This window comes from Triplophysa rosa, linkage group LG11 (genome assembly GCF_024868665.1).
Source record: "Triplophysa rosa linkage group LG11, Trosa_1v2, whole genome shotgun sequence".
NCBI lineage: Eukaryota > Metazoa > Chordata > Actinopteri > Cypriniformes > Nemacheilidae > Triplophysa > Triplophysa rosa.
Window position 1 is genome coordinate 1,824,078 of NC_079900.1, and position 20,597 is coordinate 1,844,674.

The following is a 20,597-nucleotide window of genomic DNA, read 5'->3' on the forward strand; positions in this document are numbered from 1 at the left end:
GTAACATACACACAAACATCAAAACAGTTGACTATTTCACTCAATGTTTTTGACATTTTATTTTGGAAAATAAAAAATGTCAGTTCTTTTAAATGTATTTCTATAGCACTTTTCACAATTTGGCATATTATTGCAAAGCGACAATACAAAACAGACATTTTAGCACTGGAGACTTGCCATTCCTGCTTACTGTACATAGAATATAAAAGACTTCATACAAATAATATAAAAATTGCAAAACAATCAAATGTACTTTATTAACTGACAAAATAAGTGTACTGTTGTTTTTAAACAAAGAATATGTGCCTAAATATACTGTGTGTCAGCAGTCTTAAAGGGACAGTACGCCTACAAATAAAGTTTTACCATCATGTACTCGGCCTTATGACGTGTTTTTTGACAGATTTGACAAGACGTCAGACAGAACGCAAAGGGCAGACAGCCTCTGTTATCATTTACTGTCATTGTATAAAAACAGTATCATCAATATTCGTTTGTGTTCCACAGAAGAGAGAAAGTTATATAAATAAACTAGTTCTGTCAATAGATACAATTTTTTGATTAATTACACATTTTCTGTGATTAATCGCGATTAATCGCACATAACATTAATGTTTTTAAGTATACTTTTACATTCTGATAATTTCACATTTAATCTCCAAATGAATGTAGAAACAACTGATTTTTTTAACAGCATCATTTTATGAATGAAAGCCAACATTCGGATATTAGTACTGTTACTGATGTCTCTATTAAATTGATTATTTTTTTATTTATTTTAACATTAATTATAGCCATTCAGCAGTATAATTGAGAACTCTCATGTCTAACAGGTAGGATATACTGTATACAGAAATTGAATGAAGTTCTCAAACACTTTACAGTCTTTAATGCTAAACTGTAAATTAAATACAAAATAATTCTCATTAAAGCGACAAAACACATTGAATTCCTCTTTTCTTTCATTCTATGATTAACATTAGCACTTTCGTTTCCATCGCCCCAAAGTTTATGTTTTTTTTTAATGGGGTTCTGGCTAAATGCCTAAAATAAGATCTGTGGTTAACAAAACCTGAAATATCTTCACGATGTAATCTATGACATAAAACACACCAGTTATAACCACTCGTGATTTTTTAAGGCTTTAACGTTACACTTCATTGCGCATATAAATCTATAAATAATGCAACATGGACACAAATTTCTGAAAACGTGGATAGATGATCATTCACAGGGTAATTACTTACCCAGGAACACATTTTTAATAAATAAAAAAGTTGTCTGAGGCTTGGTGGTGGTGACGTTGATATCGTGCGACCATAGTGTGTTCTGTTTATAGTATCATGTTAGCGTTTTACTTCTGCAGATTGTAATTGGGCTTTAAAAATAGCAATTATTGCGTTAATCTGTAAAGATGATCTTGATAGACAAAACGTGTAAAACATCCAACACAGTCTCACGGGAATTCTTGACATTGTCACAAACTGTGATCTATTAATTTGTGTTTACTGACACAAATTTCCCCCTTTTTTCGTGTCACCCAGCGCGACTTTCAATCTAATGTACATATCTATGCGATATGTATTAATATATATCAACGCAATCTGATGGGAATTCATACCTATTTTACAAGGTTGTTCATTCGTGTGAATTCCTATTTCCTACGATCTCATTGGTATGTTTTGTTATGATTTGACTTTTCCCCTGTGACGTTAGGTTTAGGGGCGGGGTTAGGGGAGCCATTTATCGTTGTTTTGCCGCCTCGTGAAACTCGCGTTTTTAGCTAAATTACGGCTGTGATTTTAGGGTTTGGGGTGAAGTTAGGTGTAGGTTAGCCACATGCTAAGATATGTACGACTTCATATAAATGTAAATACGCACGCAGTCTGTGTATTGAAAGTCGTGCTGAGTGACACGAAAAGAAAGTCGTGCTGAGTGACATTAAAAAAAGGTTGTGCTTACTGAAACGAAAAAATGGGGATATTAATAGATTTCAAATTCCACAAACTAAATCTTTGTTTATCACAGAGCTTGTTTTTTGCAATCAATGCAAACAAAAGTCTATGGGAAAAATACATAGGCTTTCGGTCGAGGGTACCAGCGCGGCGCTAACTTCCGGGTCGCCCTACAAAAATACGTCATCTCTGAGCCGCTCCATTGTGGGTAAATATGTTAAATACTGAATGACGTCTGATATCTTTTCACCGCACACCTGTTATAATGAAGCACACGTACTTCTTCTCATCAGCTGTCAATCATATGAAGTTTGGAGGTCATTGTACAACAGTGTTTGACTACAGAACGCTGCTGTTGAATGAAGTACAGCAGAGAGCAATAATTCATGTATTGTGATGTATTCTGGAGTGTTGCGAGCACTGATGTTTGAAGTGCGTAATGAGAGTCGGCTGTGTGATATCACACTGCAGGTCGACTTCTCTTAACCGCTTAATGCGAGTCATTAATCTGAGCGGTGATATGCGAGCGCCTGTCAACCGGCGGAGAGAGAGAGAGAGAATGACGGCTAGAGGACTGAAGTCAACCCCGCATGATACATTTCATATTGCTGACAGGCCATTAACATGCTCTGAAAACAAACACATGGAAGATGTATGCAAATAATGACGCGCACACGCACACGACGAATTCAGGTTCTGGAAACAGCAAAGAAAAGAACTATTTTCACATGTGGGTGATTCATTCAGGCGCAAAATATCACCCACTAGTAATAATGACGCTCGTCTTAGCAAACACACACAAGTACAAGAACACACACATATTTGCTTTCGATTTGTTGAAGCGTTGCGTTAAAAACAAAACTTGCGAGATGATAAATTCATGCCCCTCTGTGAAGGATTCTCTCTCTCTCATGCACTCCGGTTAAAAAGACAGAGAGGCAGAAATCACCATATGACAAAACGCACCCTAAATTCATCACAAACGCTCCCAGCAACTGACTTCACAAAGTCAAATTAGGTCAAAGTCTGAGAGTTATGTGAGGATATTTACATCACACAGATACATAGATCGGCTCTTCTGAAAGTGGAAAACAGGTCAGAAGTTCAGCACTGCATTTGCATTTATAGGAGATTTCTCGGTTTTCATGCTGTAAATACTAAATAATCACAAAATGTACTTTTGCATCAATTCTCTAGATTCATGCTCCGATCAGGATTTTTGCAGCTGATATTGAGTACCGATTTCTTGTCATTGTGATCGGCCGAAAAGGATCCCGATTCCGATGCCTCGAGCTTTATAAACTGATATGTAAGCTCTCTAATCACTGTTAAACTTTTTTCAGATGAAGTAATACCGTATATGTTGCCTTTGTTATGTTTTTATATTTTTGTTTTATTTTTACAGTAATTAAAAGAGTGAAATTTGTTTTCCGGCTGCATTGAGTCCATAAAGCTAGATGCGGACTCGTGGACGCGGAATCCTGTTATTTAAACATGCCATCTGACTGTTCTGCGTGTCTGTCTGAATGAACTGCTTAGTTTAATGTGATGCTCATGGATTTGTCTGCGTCTGCGTCTGCGTCTGCGCTGTATAAGGACATGAACACATGAACTTCATCTCCAGAGTTGCTCTGAGAGTTTATTTCACAAACATTTTACTGTTTGAGTTAAGCTTATCGTCAAACACACACCAAGCGTCTTCCGACGACCTTCCAAAAATAAAAGTCCAGTTAACCTGAACACTACACTGAAATGTACTATAGTCTTTGCTATAGAAAACTGTAGTACCCTTGTAGTAAATTGATAAACTGTAGTAAGCACTATTATAATATAGTAAGGCTCAAAAACACTATAGCATCTAGGAATTTTACTGCAGTTTACTATTGTAAATACTACGTATAGTACTACAGTATTTTTATGTGGACAAATATATTACTATTTAATAATAAAAATCAACTAATTTAGGTAAACTAAATGCATCACGCATAAGCTGAAGTTAGATATTTACCATTGAAATGATTCTTTCAATTTTTATTTATGTTTCTTGTTTATATATTTGTATTATATTGAATTTTGAATGTAATATGGCAATGGAATGTACTAAATGGATTTAGTTTTCACAGATATGAATGTATGCAATTTCAGCAATACACATTTTAATTTTTCTAAAAAAAGAAACAAATTAGTTGTTCATTTTAAGAGGCCTTAGTCTTGTATACTGTATTTAGTATTCCTCTTTAATAAAGAAAAAGTACTTATTATCTGAATACCCGATTAATCGATGGAATAATTGGTAGAATACTTGATTACACACCGGCAAAGACAAGACTGCGGCACTAAATAATTGACGTCCCCACGCATCATGTACAGTACGTCTGTCAAACGTTTTGCAGCAGGTTGTCAGTAACTTACTGTAGATTTAATTTACAATTTTGTTTTAAACATAAACTTACCAAGTCCTTACATTTTCTTTCATGAAACAAGACTAAATATCTTAGGTGACTTTGTTTGTTATGTAAATGTATCGTAATTTAAGCAGTTTTAAATATTTTTACTAGAAAAGAAGACAAAAATGCTTAGAAAGTAAAAAATGTCATTTTTGCAGTGTTGCTGTGCTAATGCCAGTACTGAGACTAGTCTCTTCTTGCTCATTTTGAATTTCAAAAGTCAACATGTTTTAATTTTGATTAAAGTAAAGTTGAACTCAAATTGAAAACAGTACTAATGGGAAAGTACAATAAAATAAAGGTGCTTCACGATGCCATAGAAGAACCTTTTTATCTAAACGGTTTCATTAAGAACTAGGGTTGCAACTAACGATTATTTTAATTGTCGACTAATCTAACGATTATTTTTTCAATTAGTCGACTTATCTAACAATTCTTTTTTAGATTGATCAAATAAAGATTTTTTGGATTACTTTATTAATCCTTTGGCAAACTTTCCAATAAATAATAAATTCTAGTATTTTCTTACATAAAGCACATCATACTTTTTACTCCATTACATTTCATAAATAAATGTTATTGTTTTAACATTAAAATCACTATCCTCTTTTAATTAAGTAGTTTAAATTTTTTAAGTAAAACAAGACAGATTTTTAATGTACTAAAGTGCTGTATTAAAGACAAAACATTAAAAAAATGTGTTTATGAAATACTAGAGCATGATATATACTCTGTATTTTTTTCCTCCAAGTAATATCCAACTCTGTTTTCAGTCTCATAATGTAATTGAGTAAAAGTAAAAATACTACTATCGATCTCTGTTTATGGCACAAAACTATCACAGGGCTCAAGACTAACTTTTTCCACTGGTTGCACTGGTGCACCTAACTTTTTTTCTTAGGTGCACCAGCACAAAAGTTAGGTGCACCAAAATTTTCGACCACATCGCATTTAACACCGCAGTTTTACCAGTTCACTTTTTTTTTAAATCGCTGTCCATATAAGCAAAATTGACTTGTAAATGATTAACTAACAATCTGGTCAACATAAAGTTCTTTATTTGAAGCACAATTCTACAAGAAAGATGAGGTCGGCTGAAGCTCTAGGATTTTCAGGAACGTAATTTGGAGGAAAACGGGTTTAAAGTTAAGTGATGAAAATAAAAGCACAACAGTCCAGTATCACAAGTAAAAGTCACTTTAGAGTAGTAAAAGACCTACTCTAATAACAATTTAATAAAAAAACATTTCCCAGTGTTGAAGTCTATAAAAATACTGTATAAAACCGTTTGAATAAAATGAAATTAAGGAAAATGGTGTTGGCACACTTAAAGAACGAGAGCTCTGCCTTTATCACTACACTAGGAAACTATCAAACATTACGGACAACAACTAATAAGCAGTGAAGCAAGTTTTACGTTGTTTATCATGTGCATAGTGTCTGGACTTTTGATCATCCCTTGTATGTTTTGCGATCGGATAACTCCCGGTGCTGCAGATGGTGAGCTCTGTCATCTCACGAAAACATTGTATAAAAAACTTTGCATGCCGTAGTTTACACAGGACTGGCGGGAAATGTGCATTGATACTTCTTCATTCTTCATGTTATGTGGTTTACTTTGATAGGCGTCCCAGCGCGACATCCGACGGGTTTTCCCAGATCGCATCACATGTGTCTAGTCAGTAACAATGACATGTGAAAACACGCACGTCCCTTCGCGAGCATATCACGCTCTAATGAAGGGAAACGGGGATTTACAAATTGCCCTCATTGTAATCCGTCAAAATGACGGCCGGACGGCCTTCAGGTTTTTCCGTCACTGGTAAAAAAAAAAGAGAATTTTCGGTTAACGCGACCTCTGGTACATACACGTACAGGAAAATCTGGACCACGGCCAATCAGAGGGGGGTCTGCCCTTCACTATCTCTGACTGGTTTAGACCACGATATGGGCCTAATATGTGTCTGTTGTTGAATCACAGGAAGACTTTCAGAGTTGCGGAGACTTTTTTTCTCCCTCGAACGGCTGATCGCACCGGTGCGACCTCAGATTTTTTTTAGTCGCACCATTGAGAAATAAGGTCGCATGTGCGACCAAATTGGTCGCACTCTAGAGCCCTGTATCTCCGTATAAAAGACTGCAGAGTGGCATAAAAGCGCGCATGTGCATCCCGGACGCACAATGATGCGCTTAAAGCACCTTCTCCTTCTTAAGTCGCGGGGATCATTTTGCTCCCCAAAGTAAATAACAGTTAGAACAGCAGATAAACGTAAATAATGTGACGCGTCGACGCATTTCACGCACGTATTTTAGTATTAGACTACGTTTACGCGTCATTGCAGCCCTATTAAGAACCTTTAACATCAAAAGTTTCTTTGTGGCGAAAAAGGCTCTTCAGATAATAAAAAAGTAAGAAAGAGATGGTTATTTAAAGAATCTTTGACTGAATGCTTCTTTGTGGAACCAAAAATGGTTCTTCTGTGGCATCGCTGTGAAGAACCTTTAAAGCACCTTTATTTTTAAGAGTGTTGTATTAAGTAAATTAAATCTACAGTTACTGGCAAACCTGCTGCAAAACTACAGCAAAATTTTAGTATAGTTTAATATGACAGTAAATACACATGACTTAGATCAAGTTTATTTGTGGTAAAGAGCGGAAGTTAACACTGTAGATAGTCGCTCCACAAGATGACCTGGTACACAAACACACGCACTCACGCACACACACACACACACACACACAGTCGTGTGCAGAGGCCGAGAGCGGCATGTCTATGAATTACACAGCTGACACGTGAAACTATGAAGCATTGTGGCATTATGAAAAAGTGTTTCATCAATGAGAATCATATTACTGTGATAAAGAGCAGATTCACGGCCGGCCTGCATCGATTCTGTCTACGGCCGTGTCCGAAACCTCGCTCGCTCTCTCTCTCTCACACACACATTCTCTGGTTTAATGAATCATCCTCCACAGTGTCAGCGTGATGCATACAGTTTAAAGGTTCATATTGAAACTGTAACTTTTATAACTGTTAAACAGATTTATAACTTTTATAAATGTTTTCTTGCAGTGGTTAGGCTATTATAATTATATTTACTAACTTTAATCATTTGTCCTAAAAGTATTAGTCACAGAGACTTCAAACACCCTATTGCTTTCACATACCCACTGATTTATATTGCAAAAAATCAGTTTAATGAATCTGGCTTGATGTGAAGTCATTTATTAAAGTTCCCAAACTACAACAGTGATGAAAAACTACTTACTAGACTTGACGAAATCAACTCTTTAAAACATATTCAGAGTATTTACAGCAGTAGACGTCTATTGTTTACATGTACAACTGTTCACAAACGTCAAAAGCTTCATTTTTCACTGCACTGAACTGTTGTACATGTATCAACACACAGTGTTGGGTTTTTCTTTAAAAATGTATAAATAAGGATCCACGACTAGCCGTGCATTAAAGGATTTTAATGAACAACGTGGAGGCGAATAATCCTTTAAGGCACGGCTAGCTGTGGATTATCACGCTTATACCATGGTCATTTGAAAAGGCAAAGCTGTTGTGGATGTTTACTAGGGATGGGAATCACAGGGTACCTCACGATACGATAAAGTCTGCGATAAATGTCTCACGGTACCTATAATATCATGATGTGACAATACTACGATGATCGATATATTGTTTGGCAATTCTATAATGATACATGACGATATCTGCCTAACTATGACAACAAAATGCCCATGAAACATTTGATGTTTGATGTTATTCACGTCCACAAAACTTTGTTCAGTAGGTAAATAAATAACATATTCCCAACGTGAGTAACATTTCAAGTAAATTAAACATTTTATGCTTAAATTAAACTTTGTAAACTGACAAATTTAACACATTTAAAAAATTAAAAAATTGTATACTGGCACATTTCTAAATTTAACATCCACTTATTTACACCTGGAAACATCTTCACAAGCTTAAATAAAATCAACCTATAAAAAATAGTTCAATGCAGCAATTTGCCTTAAATCTAAGCACATTAAAGTTCCTTCACAAATATGCATGGAGCATATTTTATTTTGAATGCAATCCTAAACTCTTTCTCAGACTAGTTTGTTCACGTTTCCCTCATTTGCGGGTTAAGCGCCACCCAGTGGAGCCATGATGTAATAATCATTATTTAATTATTAATAAATGAAAATATCGATATTTGGCGCAGCGTATCGATTCTCGTATCGCACGGAGAAGGACGACGATACATCGCCATATTGATATATTGTCACACCCCTAATGTTTACAGTGTCATTTTTGATCAGACGGGTGAAAATTACATCTATGAACACTATGTTACTGTATCCCACAATGCACTGCACTCAACTTTACATTTGGCAGTGTGACTCATTCCTACAAAGCACTTGCAAATTATATTTCTATTTAGACACCATCCATTGAACATTAAACAAACACCAGAAACATGCAATGAACTGATATACAGTATTTGCTGTACAGGGTTATGGCAGGATAGGATACGCCAAACATCTCCCGAAACCTTAGTGGATGAGCACTGTTTTCATTTTAAACCAAACCCTAAACCAAAGATCTTGCGAGATTTTGACACTAATTTCATTACCACGTTAATAAAAACCACCCAAATATTTACCATGGTAACCCAAGAATCCATATTTACTATAGTAAACTGTGTTAAAGTGCTATTAGAACCAAAGTCATCAAACGATACTAAAATGAAAATAAGATTAGGAGATTAAATAATAGATAGAATGACTCAAACATTTCTGCAGAATCTAACTGATATGAAGGGGATGGGTGCAGGGGCGGACTGGCCATCTGGCATACCGGGCATTTTCCCGATGGGCCGCATCTAAATGGGCCGCCGCACCCGGGCACCCTCCCTTCCAGCAACCCTCCCCCCCAGGACTGATGGGCCGCCGCACAAAGGAGGGTCGTTCTGGGCCAAGAATCCAGGGCCGTTTTTTTGTCATATCCAGCCCTGGACGGGTGAGACAGATGTCATAATGAAGGGTGTTTCCAGGGCTGTCCATAAGTAAATCAATTACAACTGCTTTAATTCACACACAAACAGAAATACCGGTGCTCCTTTCTAATTGAATTATTGTCTGTCTTTCTAGGTTTCAATTATCTGCTGTGTGGTAAAAACACGCACGCACGCACGCACACACACACACACACACACTGACTGCACTGCAGCGTTAAATTGGTGTTAATGCAGTGACACAGAAAGTGTGGACTGATTCACACACACACTTGTGAGGCGATCAAAGCACTTGTGTGTTTTCCCTCTGGATCTGCCTCTAAACACACCGCTCGTATCTTCTTCACATGCGATTAGCGGCCGCTGTGTCCTGTGGGAGCTTTTCATCTCGAACTAATTGAAGATAATAAAGGAAATTCACCTGCACGCCACAAACACCACAGATCTCTGTGCCGCATTAAAAGAGTCAAATCTGAGGTTTATTCTGCTGTGTACCATATTAATCAGAGAGAGAGAGACCTTGCGCTCCAATGTCATTTTCTCTTTATTTGGAGCGACGTTTTGTGTGGTGTCCCTTCCCCGAAGGGCCCTTCGGAGGGCGATATATGCCATTTGGAACGCACAGAGAGAGTGAGAGAGAGCTCTAGCGCCATCTACTGGCAACCAGACTGTAATAAAAAGTTTTTTGTATTTTCTCTAAATCAGAGGATCACAAAATACAAAGCCAGATGTATTTCAAGAATGTATAAAAAAGTTGATTATTCCCCTATTACTTGAATAATAATAGCTGTAAAACTATGGTAGTTGGTCAACACCGTAGCACAATGGTACAACAATATGATAATGTATGAAGCACCATAATTATACCATCAGATAGCCTCACTGTACCATAGTACAAACAAAGTACTCACAGAAACAGAGAGAGAGACAGGGGGGATGGATCATGGAATGATGTTGTTCAAGAGCTCTCTCGACACACAACAAGGCTACTTTATATTAAGGGTCTCAAAACCAAGACCACAGGATCAAGACTTCAACACTAGATATCAGCTGTCTCACCCCATCACAGATTCTATGACTAAACTCTTCAGGTGTCTGATAGACTGCAGGTGTTGTGTTCCTCCAGCAGATGGCTCCACTCTGATAACAATCCAGCAGTCTTGTTACCTCACATGACTGAGTATCCTTAAATAACCCCAGCCCAAACTCTGTCAAAAGCGACTGTCATATTCATGATGTACCATAGTATACAAGACACTTTAGAGAATACCATGGTATTATCATATTATGGTGTCAGATACATGGCAAAAAACTAGTGGTGGGACTCGATTAAAAAAATTAATCTAATTAATTAGAGGCTTTGTAATTAATTAATCTCAATTAATCGCATATCAATATTTGACACGAGAAGCAACATTTTCAATTTAAATGGATTTTGGTATATGACTGAATCAATGAAAAGACACATAAATGAGCTTAAACAACAAAATCGTGTTTATTTTCATCACTGAGTGTTAACATAAAGTGCAATATGAATAAATAATATTATGATTGCATTGTTCACAAGGCACAAACTTAAATTCAAGTTAGCTATATTCAAGCTTTTTCTTAAACACAACGTTTTTGTTTATTAAAATAAAAAAACAGCACTTAGTACAGTACATTCCAGAAAAGTGGAAACCAGAAAACAGCAGCGCATTCAACTGACCGAACAAAACAGCGTTTCCAAAATTCTGTCATTGTTACTGACTGCCTGGGTATATGAACATTAACGTTCACGCTAAAACCTACATCGCATGATAATGTTATAATGCGTATTTTCCATTATTATCGATTATCGTCTGGTATCTGTCTGTTGTAATATTTTCGAGACATCGGCGATATACGATAACATCGTCACATTGCCCAGCCCTAATTCATACTACACCTGTAGATTCACTGAACTGGTAGATTCATACTAAACCTGTAGTTTGATACAGCAAATACAGAATTATACCACACAGATTCAGAGTAAACCAGTAGATTAATACAGCAAATACAGATTCATACTACACCTACAGATTCACTGAACCTGTAGATTAATACCGCAAATACAGATTCATACCACACAGATTCATATTACACCTGTAGATTCATACTGTACCTGTAGATTGATACGGCAAACACAGATTTATACCACACAGATTCATACTAAACCTGTAGTTTTATAATACAGATTCATACTACACCTGTAGATTCATACTAAACCTGTTGATTGATACCGCAAATACAGATTCATACCACACAGATTCATACTACACCTGTAGATTCACTGAACCTGTAGATTGATACGGCAAACACAGATTTTTACCGCACAGATTCATACTAAACCAGTAGTTTTATAATACAGATTCATACTGCTCATAGATTCACACTGCAAATATTCATACTACACCTGTAGTTTTATAATACAGATTCATACTGCACTCATAGATTCTGTCACGCTCATGTGGAAAAAAAAACAATTGCAGGCCGGAGTGGTGGTGAAGGGGTTAACAGAAATATTTTATTCTTTACAATAAACAAACAAAGGAAATACCCACGAGGGGGTGTCAACAACAGGAACGAACTAAAATACAAAACTAGAAACAAAACACTACCCTCAGTGGGGCAAAACAAAACTAAACAAAACATGACACAACATCCAGGGGCAGGGGAAGGAAAACCAAAAGCCAACAAGACAAGGTAAATACTCACAAGCACAAGGTACAAGCTACAAGGCACATGGGATACGTACAGGAATACAATACACAATCCACGAGCACAGGACAAAGAAACATGAGAGCATTTTAAAGGCAAGACAAACTAGGGATAATGACACAGGGCAGGTGAGGGTAATGAAACACAGCAGGGAAGCAATACATGAAACGAGAGGGGTGGGGCCAATGACAAGACACGAGAAAGCACATGAGATGTAAAACGTAAACAACTCGTGTCTTTCTCACAAAAAACCTAAGGGCTCCGTCCCGATCCTGCCACACAAATAGAAATACAGAACCAAGAAGGCAGGACCGTGACAGATTCACACAGCAAATACAGATTCATAATACACCTGTAGATTCATACTAAACCTGTAGTTTTATAATACAGATTCATACTGCACTCTTAGATTCACACTGCAAATACAGATTCATACTAAACCTGTTGATTGATACGACAAATACAGATTCATACCACACAGATTCATACTACACCTATAGATTCATACTACAAATGTAGATTCATACTGCACCTGCAGGTTCATACTGAAAATACAGATTCACATTAAACCCACAGATTCATACAGCTAACATGTATGTGTCACATCCTGTTCCTCAACCTGACAGGAAGTAGTTTTTAAGCAGTGAGGAGCAATAATTGATTTTGGAGGTGTTGTGTAATTTTGAGTTCCTCTCTTCTCAGTGCAGGAGGCCAGAGATGGTTTGAAACAGCCCAGTGGGATTATGGGTGATTTTCACAACCTTTACAAAAATAAAATGACAAACATTTAAATAAATAAGTTTGTTTCGGCGGACTTTCCACATTTTAAGACTTTTCTATTGACTTTTTTATACAAAACTTTTTTAGACACAGAAATCTGTCAGATCTTTTACTTTGGCATTGAAACATTATTTTCTGTTTTTAATAAAATATTTTGCCTTATAATGTAGGTCAAAACAGCACATTTACGTGCATGCACGCACAGTTTACACCGTGAGTAAGTCATGAGATTCAGAACGGTTCAAACCGGCTGCTTTTTGAAAATCAAATCATTTCTAAAAGTCTTTCAACAAAACACCCAGTGTTTCCCATTCATTAATAAGACCATGGCGGCTATGTTCTGTAGTTGTAACTGTGTAACATCAACAAAGTATTCGTTCATATTTCTGAATTTGCGCCGAATTGACTGCGCTTTACACGATCTACAATAAAACTATCACTCGCATTTAAAATAAAAAAGTGCTCATAACACAACACATTGATGAGAGTAACGGCAGTAAAGGCTGTGCACTGCATGAGACATACAAGTAGGCTAATATAGCCAAAATCACCTCAGATCTTTAAGGTAGATGCTTGGTGATTTTGTCAGATGATGCAGTTAAAGTGACAGCCGGTTGTATTGAACACGAGATGTTTTTGGGTCGTGTTTAGTCACTATTTTACACTTGTTTTATGTCTGACAACAGACCAGATAATATGTTAAAATAGCATTCAGTTGTGTTAAAATACAATATAATGTGATCAGATAGTAGAAGCGAAACACGGCGTGATGACGTCACAAATATGCTAATTCGTATGTGACGTCATCAGCGCCACAGTCTCTCAAAGTCCTGTGTGAAACACTGAAACACCCGTGAACAGACTGAACAAGCACTCCAGAAAACACACATCATCACAGGCCAGACTCGCTTCCATTTACATTCCAGAAACGTGATGAGAATTTCACGTGAAAATACACTTCGTTCATCACTCGGAAGACAGGGTCAGACATCACACAGACAAGCCGTGCGGTCAGTAAAGTCCGAGTAAACAAAGTTTGCAGCCTGTTTTGTTGTCTAATGCTGTGACCGTCAAACATTTTTAAATGGCGATAATGTCCAAATACTTCGATATAATACTTTATATGCTAAACTTGACCAAAGTTCAACCCAAAAACTTTTTGACACCTTTAACTTTCCAAACTTAATTGCATGCAACAAAATCAGGCTGTTAGTCAAGCTCTCTCTCTCTCTCTCTCTCTCTCTCTCTCTCTCTCTCTCTCTCGTGTGCATGTCATTATGAGTGTGTGTCGTTGTCAAATTGGAATTTGGATGTTGCAGTGCAATCGATGCTGATGACCCTGTGACCCGCGCAGGAAAGACACAGGCGATGCAATCTGCCACCCACGGATAACACACGTCCCTCTCCAAACGTCTCGCTAATGAGATGAATCAGCTGAACGCAACAGATGTGTGCGGCTCAATCTACTGATATCAATCTGTCCGTCAACACACACACCACATCATAAATGATAGACATACACGCACATAATAGATGACACACACACAAACAAACACACATCATAAATGATACACTAAACTCACACACAACGATACACCTACATTAGAAACGCACAAAGAAATGACACACGAATATATGATGGAATTGAACACTTTATTAAGCTCAGTATCAATACATCACCCATTGAACCATATGCACAGGCAGGTTATTATTCGCTTGTAAACTGAAGCAGGTGTAAACAAGGTTAATGTGTAATCCATTTTGCGTGAGGGTTCTGTGTCGAGTAATGAATGGCACACCGTGGGTCTGAGCGTTTGACAACATTATAGTGTCAATGAAGACAAGAGGGGTCGACGGGGGGCAGAAAGCTCTCAGAAAACAACCCTCAGAGGCCCAGCGGGAGACAAAGCACAACCACACATTCACATACAGCTCTTTATAAACTAACACACAGTCTCTTAACCTTCATTATAACTGCAAGAACAACACAATACAGAGCAAAAACACAGTACCCAATACAGCAAAAAAAATGTTTAAGTTGATGAGATCTTAAAGGGATAGTTCCCCTGAAAATGTCTTCATTTACTCGCCCTCAAGTTATTCCAAACCTGTGTAACATTCTTGGTTCTGTTGAACACAAAAGAAGATATTTAGAAGAATGAACACTTCTGCATTGACTAGCATAGTAGTTTTCTCTGTACTATGGAAGTCCATAGGGCCCCAGAATGGTTTGGTTACAAACATTCTTCCAAATATCTTTCCTAGTGTTGAGCAGAACAACATGTTTGGAATAACTTGAAAGTGAATGAATGATGACACAATGTTCATATTTGAGTGAACTATCCCTTTAAATCAACAATGAAGAATATATAATGTAAATGACGCACTATAAAAGATTGTTTGGGCTCTGAATTCTCATTGGTCTAGGCGTGTTTAAACACACATATGTAACTGCACATTCTTTATTACTGCTACTCAAAATTATGACTGATTTTTGTTGCTAAAACTTGAATTATAAGTGGACTTCAAAAGAGCGGTGAGAACATGATCTAATCTCATGTGGAGGCGTGAGACAACCAGAGAAAACAACAGGACAAAATAATATAAAGATAAAATGAAATGAGCAGACAGAAGGAGAGATTTGTCCAATCTTTAGTATCACTCAAATTCCCAATAACAGATCCAACACTGACCAGATCACACGCACACACACAATCTGCCAACACAAACACAAGCATGTGTCGCTCTCTCTCTCTCCTGTAAACACCGAGTGTCTCCTGCCAATGAACAACCCCCAGATAAACCGACAGATCTCAAAAATTACTGCCACCACCACACCCATTTCCCACAATCCTTAGTTGCAAAATCGTTTTCCTGCACACATGTAGAAATGAAAGCTCGGGGGGGAGGATTTATAATCCTGCCCTTGTCTTTTCTGCCGTGACCTCTAAAATATGGACGGGCGAGATCGTATCGCGAAAGCAATGCCTGCGCCGTCACACAAATTGATTCCGTCCGCCAGACGTCCGGCGAGCTTCCTGCACACCCCCCGGTCTGCCGGCACACAAATGTCATGCTTATCTTTATGAGCTCGAGTTGGGCAGGACACGTGCCATTTGGCACCCGTCTGAGATTAAAGCGGCCCTAACACACGCGGTTTCTGCCAATCTCATATTAATCTTGAGTACCTATAGAGTAGTATTGCATATGTCGTATCTTCGAAGAGTATTTAGTTTGATCACATTTATAAAAGATAGTTACAGCTTTACGATTATTTCCGAAAGCATACAGCGCATTCGGGGGGGAGGGGTAGGCTGAACTAAAGCACGTGCGCACCCATTGCCAACAAAACACAGACATCAGTTTCACTCACCGCATGCGGTTCATGTCCGGCATCTTTTAGCGCTGGGACGGCTCCATATATCAGTTTCAAACCATCTCCAAATCCAGCGTTATATCCACCGTTTATAGAACATTCATCACCCAAACGCAGTGAACAAACAAACACCTGAACTTCGTGAACGTATGCTCTCTCTCTCTCTCTCCTCCACACAAGTGAAAGTGACGTCTGCGCATGCTCCTTCTCCTGCTCTCCTTGCTGCCGCGTGGGCGTGCCGCGTGCTTTCCAATGAGAATTGTCCAATAAGGGACTAAGAAAAATTGCTACGAAACAGTTTTATATGTTCGAAAAAAACTTTCAGAAACCTGTCCGATCGCTGGGGGAGTGTATCGAGCACAGAAATACTACGTAATACGCCCAACTCGTTTTTTGACAAGTTGACCATGTTAAGCACGAGAAGACGGCACGTTTAACATTGTAAAGAAGTCAGAATGCATGACACACCGTTGCAGCACCCCTTTAACACCCTTCTGAAGCACTAAGTGAGCGTGTGCTAGCGTGCACTGATGCTGTGGATCACGGAGAACTTCTCAATCAGCTGACAAGAAGTCAAGTTTACAGATGAAATATTAGGACAGAGTGATAGTATGCAAACTGGAGAGCATGTATGCTTTGACCAGCGTCACCTTTGGCCTCATTCGTACCTCAGGTTGGTGGACAAAAGCGTTATTTATAAACAACCATCCACGAACATCTCCGATGAGAACATTCTGTACACTTCACTTCTTAAAATCTGACACCTACTGTCACAAAACTGCTTCGAGCCGCCCGCCGTATGCTGCCACGACTGTTATATTCCCTGCGACGCCTACACTATTCCCTCAACATCACTCCAAACCCTCTCTCACGCGTTTGTTTCTTACAGACGAATAAAAACCAAGAGGAGATTTAGTGGTGTACAGCGGCTCGGGAGGATTCATCTCCTGTGACTGCTATTATGCGTGTTGCTTTACTCTGTAAATTGTGAAGCGCTGTTTCATCATCGACATCTCACGGCAGGAGCAAACTGTACGTGAAGCAGACGCCGGAGCTTTCCTCCAAAGCTCAATATTAAAACCAGACAGCAGCACGGCACCTGTGGGTTTACAGAGAAATCTCAGACACGCCACAGAAGAAGCGTGTAGAACTACTACAGTATAACACTTCAAAGAACGTTCTAGGTTGAATTCAGCATTATAAAAAGCATGGACAAAAGAAGCATTGTATGAAAAGAGGTTAACTTTCAACACATTTGTCTGTGATACTGAACAACATTTCACACATGCTGAAGTTTTTAACTTCTTTAAGAGTCACAGAGACCCGTTCAAGCTCCAGAAACAGTCAAACGTTAGAAAAACTATTTACTCAAGTGTGAAGTCGTCACAATTTACCTCAATTAATGATTCTTAACATAATTACCCATACACACACACATATTCAGAGAGACAGTTATACACACATGCACGCATGCGCACACACACGCACACAAATAGACTGACATACACACACACAGACAGAGAGACACATATACACACACACATACATGCGTACATAGTAAACACACACACACACACAGAAATAGACAAACATACACACAGAGAGACAGACAGACACACACACAGACAGACACATGCATGCGCACATGCACGCACTCACACACACACACACACACACACACATACAGCAAGACAGATAAACACACGCGCACACACAGTGTTGGGGGTAACGCGTTACAAGTAACGTGCGTTATGTAATCAGAGTACTTTTTAAGTAACGAGTAATGTAACGCAGTTACTTTATAAATTTACATATCAATACTCGAGTTACTTTGTTTTTCAAGTAACTCGAGTTACTTTTCAGTCTAATCATTGATTTATATGAACATTTTTTAAACTGCAGAAGTGAAATTCTGAATTAAAAGTAGTGTAGGCATGATCGCTCATGCATGCGCAGACACAGTCGCTAGTTAGACATAAGCAGTGTTGCCATGTCTGCAGTGTTCCGGCTTTCTTTTTGTTACGCAAATCTGGCAACCTTTGACACAGAGATAGGAGGCCAGAGCTCAGATGCGGAGCAATAGTGTGGCCGCACTTGCCACCATGGACAAAATGCCTGCAAATGCTGGTCATGCTCAATAGACAACTTTCAGATGGTGAAATTAGCGCGAGTCACGAGTCGCAACAGCAATCAATTGTCCTGGAAATCCCGATCATGTTTGGAAGATAACTTTCAGATCACGAAATTAGCGCAAGTCATGGCACGCAACAGCAATCAATGGTCTCATGCCTCGTGAATGTACACGAGGAATGTACACGAGGCATGTCTTCGACTGCTTTTACAGACAGATCTGCAGATTTAAATGGCATGGTCACTGTTAGAAGAAGGGTTGGGGAGTGGGCGGAGCACGGGAGAAAGAGAGGAAACAACTGTCATCTGTTCACCAAATACCAGCATATACAGTATACAACATAATATGTGACCCTGGACAACAAAACCAGTCTTATGAGTCAACTTTTCGAAATTGAGATTTTTACATAATCTGAAATCTGAATAATTAAGCTTTCTACTGATGTATGGGTTGTCAGTATCGGACAATATCTGGCCGAGATACAACGGTTTAAAACTGGAATCTGAGGATGCAAAAAAATCTAAATATTGAGAAAATTGCCTTTGAAGTTGTTAATCAGAGGCACTGTAGCAGGCCATCCACTCATAAAAATAAAGTTTATATATATTTAGGGTAGAAAATTTACAAAATATCTTCATGGAACATGATCTTTACTTAATATCCTAATGATTTTTGGCATAAAAGAAAAATCGATAATTTTGACCCATGCAATGTATTTCTGTCTTTTATAGAGTAACTCAATATTGTAACTAGTTACTTTTAAAAGTAACTTTCCCCAACACTGCACACACACACACACACACACACACACACACAGACAAAGGCACGCGCACACACACACAGAGAGAAAAACAGACACACACACACACATTTTCAAAGACACACACACACGCATAATAGACAAACATTATTTGTCTACAAACATTATTTGTCTATTATTTGCGTGTGTACACACACGCAAATAGACAAACACACAGAGAGACAGACAGTGACACACACACAAACAGGCACGCACACACACACACATATACAGAAAAACAGATAAACACACGCGCACACAGACAAAGGCACGCACACACACAGGCACGCGGACACACACACACAGACAGACACATGCATGCACGCGTCGCACACACACATATACACATATACAGAGAGACAGATAAACACGCACGCACACACACAGGCAAAGGCACGCACACATGCACACACACAGAGAGACAGACACACACAGACACAAACAAACACCCACAGGCACAGAAAGATAGACAGACACACAAAGAAAGACTGACACTAGAACTCAAAACATAAAATACAAAAGTTCCAGTTAGTAATGAAAATATCACGACTTAACATCCAAAATCACCAGACATGATACAAAGAACATCATAAGAACAGCAAACGATCAAGACACATGTTAAATATCTAATAATTCATTTAAAAACTACAGCGGTAGATGAGCATCAGAGCGTCAGTGTGATGAAGTGCTGTATTCCAGGACAGGGCAATACATGCTCGGACATGACACGAGACGAGAGTGAATAAATGTTCTTTTGGGTGAACTTTTCCTTTAAGAATCCCTCTCTTACACCGTGTCTACACCAGACGTGAACAAAAAAACAGTTTAAATGAGACTCTCAGCACATATTGTCAAAGCTTTTTGTTTAAAGATTCTGGTAGACCAACCCAATTCCTGAACTACTGACCACAGCACACACACACACACATCTCTCTCCCTCTCTCCCACTCTTTCTCCATTGTGGTTCAATTACTCATCTTTACTTTGTGGTCTCTCTCAAAATGATTCCTCCTTCAACGAACATTTTTGTTTCAAACTAAAGTGACGAAAAGAGAAGCACACTTTCAATGTACTTTACTAGATTAGACCTATTCACCATAGAATTAAAACAGACCTAAACTGAAAACATTAGATCAGAGTACAACAGATTTCACAAAATAAACATTTGACGCATTAAAAACACTGTATTATAGGAAACTCTGTCTATCTTCTTGCATTCTTCAGAAACAGACACGTGTGAATACTCACAGCGGCACAGCAGATTCCTCTGAACAAACGTGTCGCTCACAACAGCCTAAGAAAGCACAGCAGATCCAGACCCAGCGACGCTTGAGGTAGCTCGAGACAAAATGAG

The 20,597-nt window shown here is 38.4% G+C and overlaps 1 protein-coding gene across 6 annotated transcripts in view; it reads right to left on the reverse strand.

The window, feature by feature from the left end:
• LOC130561137 (RNA binding protein fox-1 homolog 3-like) overlaps positions 1–20,597 on the reverse strand; it is a 142,423-nt gene extending 121,826 nt beyond the window's left edge. For 3 of the 6 annotated variants that reach the window (XM_057345289.1, XM_057345288.1, XM_057345286.1), the window contains exon 1: positions 20,492–20,597. The gene's annotated coding sequence lies outside the window, so the exon portion shown is untranslated. Of the gene's footprint in view, positions 1–16,310; positions 16,427–20,491 lie in introns of those variants that run through there. The other 3 variants (XM_057345291.1, XM_057345292.1, XM_057345287.1) reach the window with 3 other exon arrangements.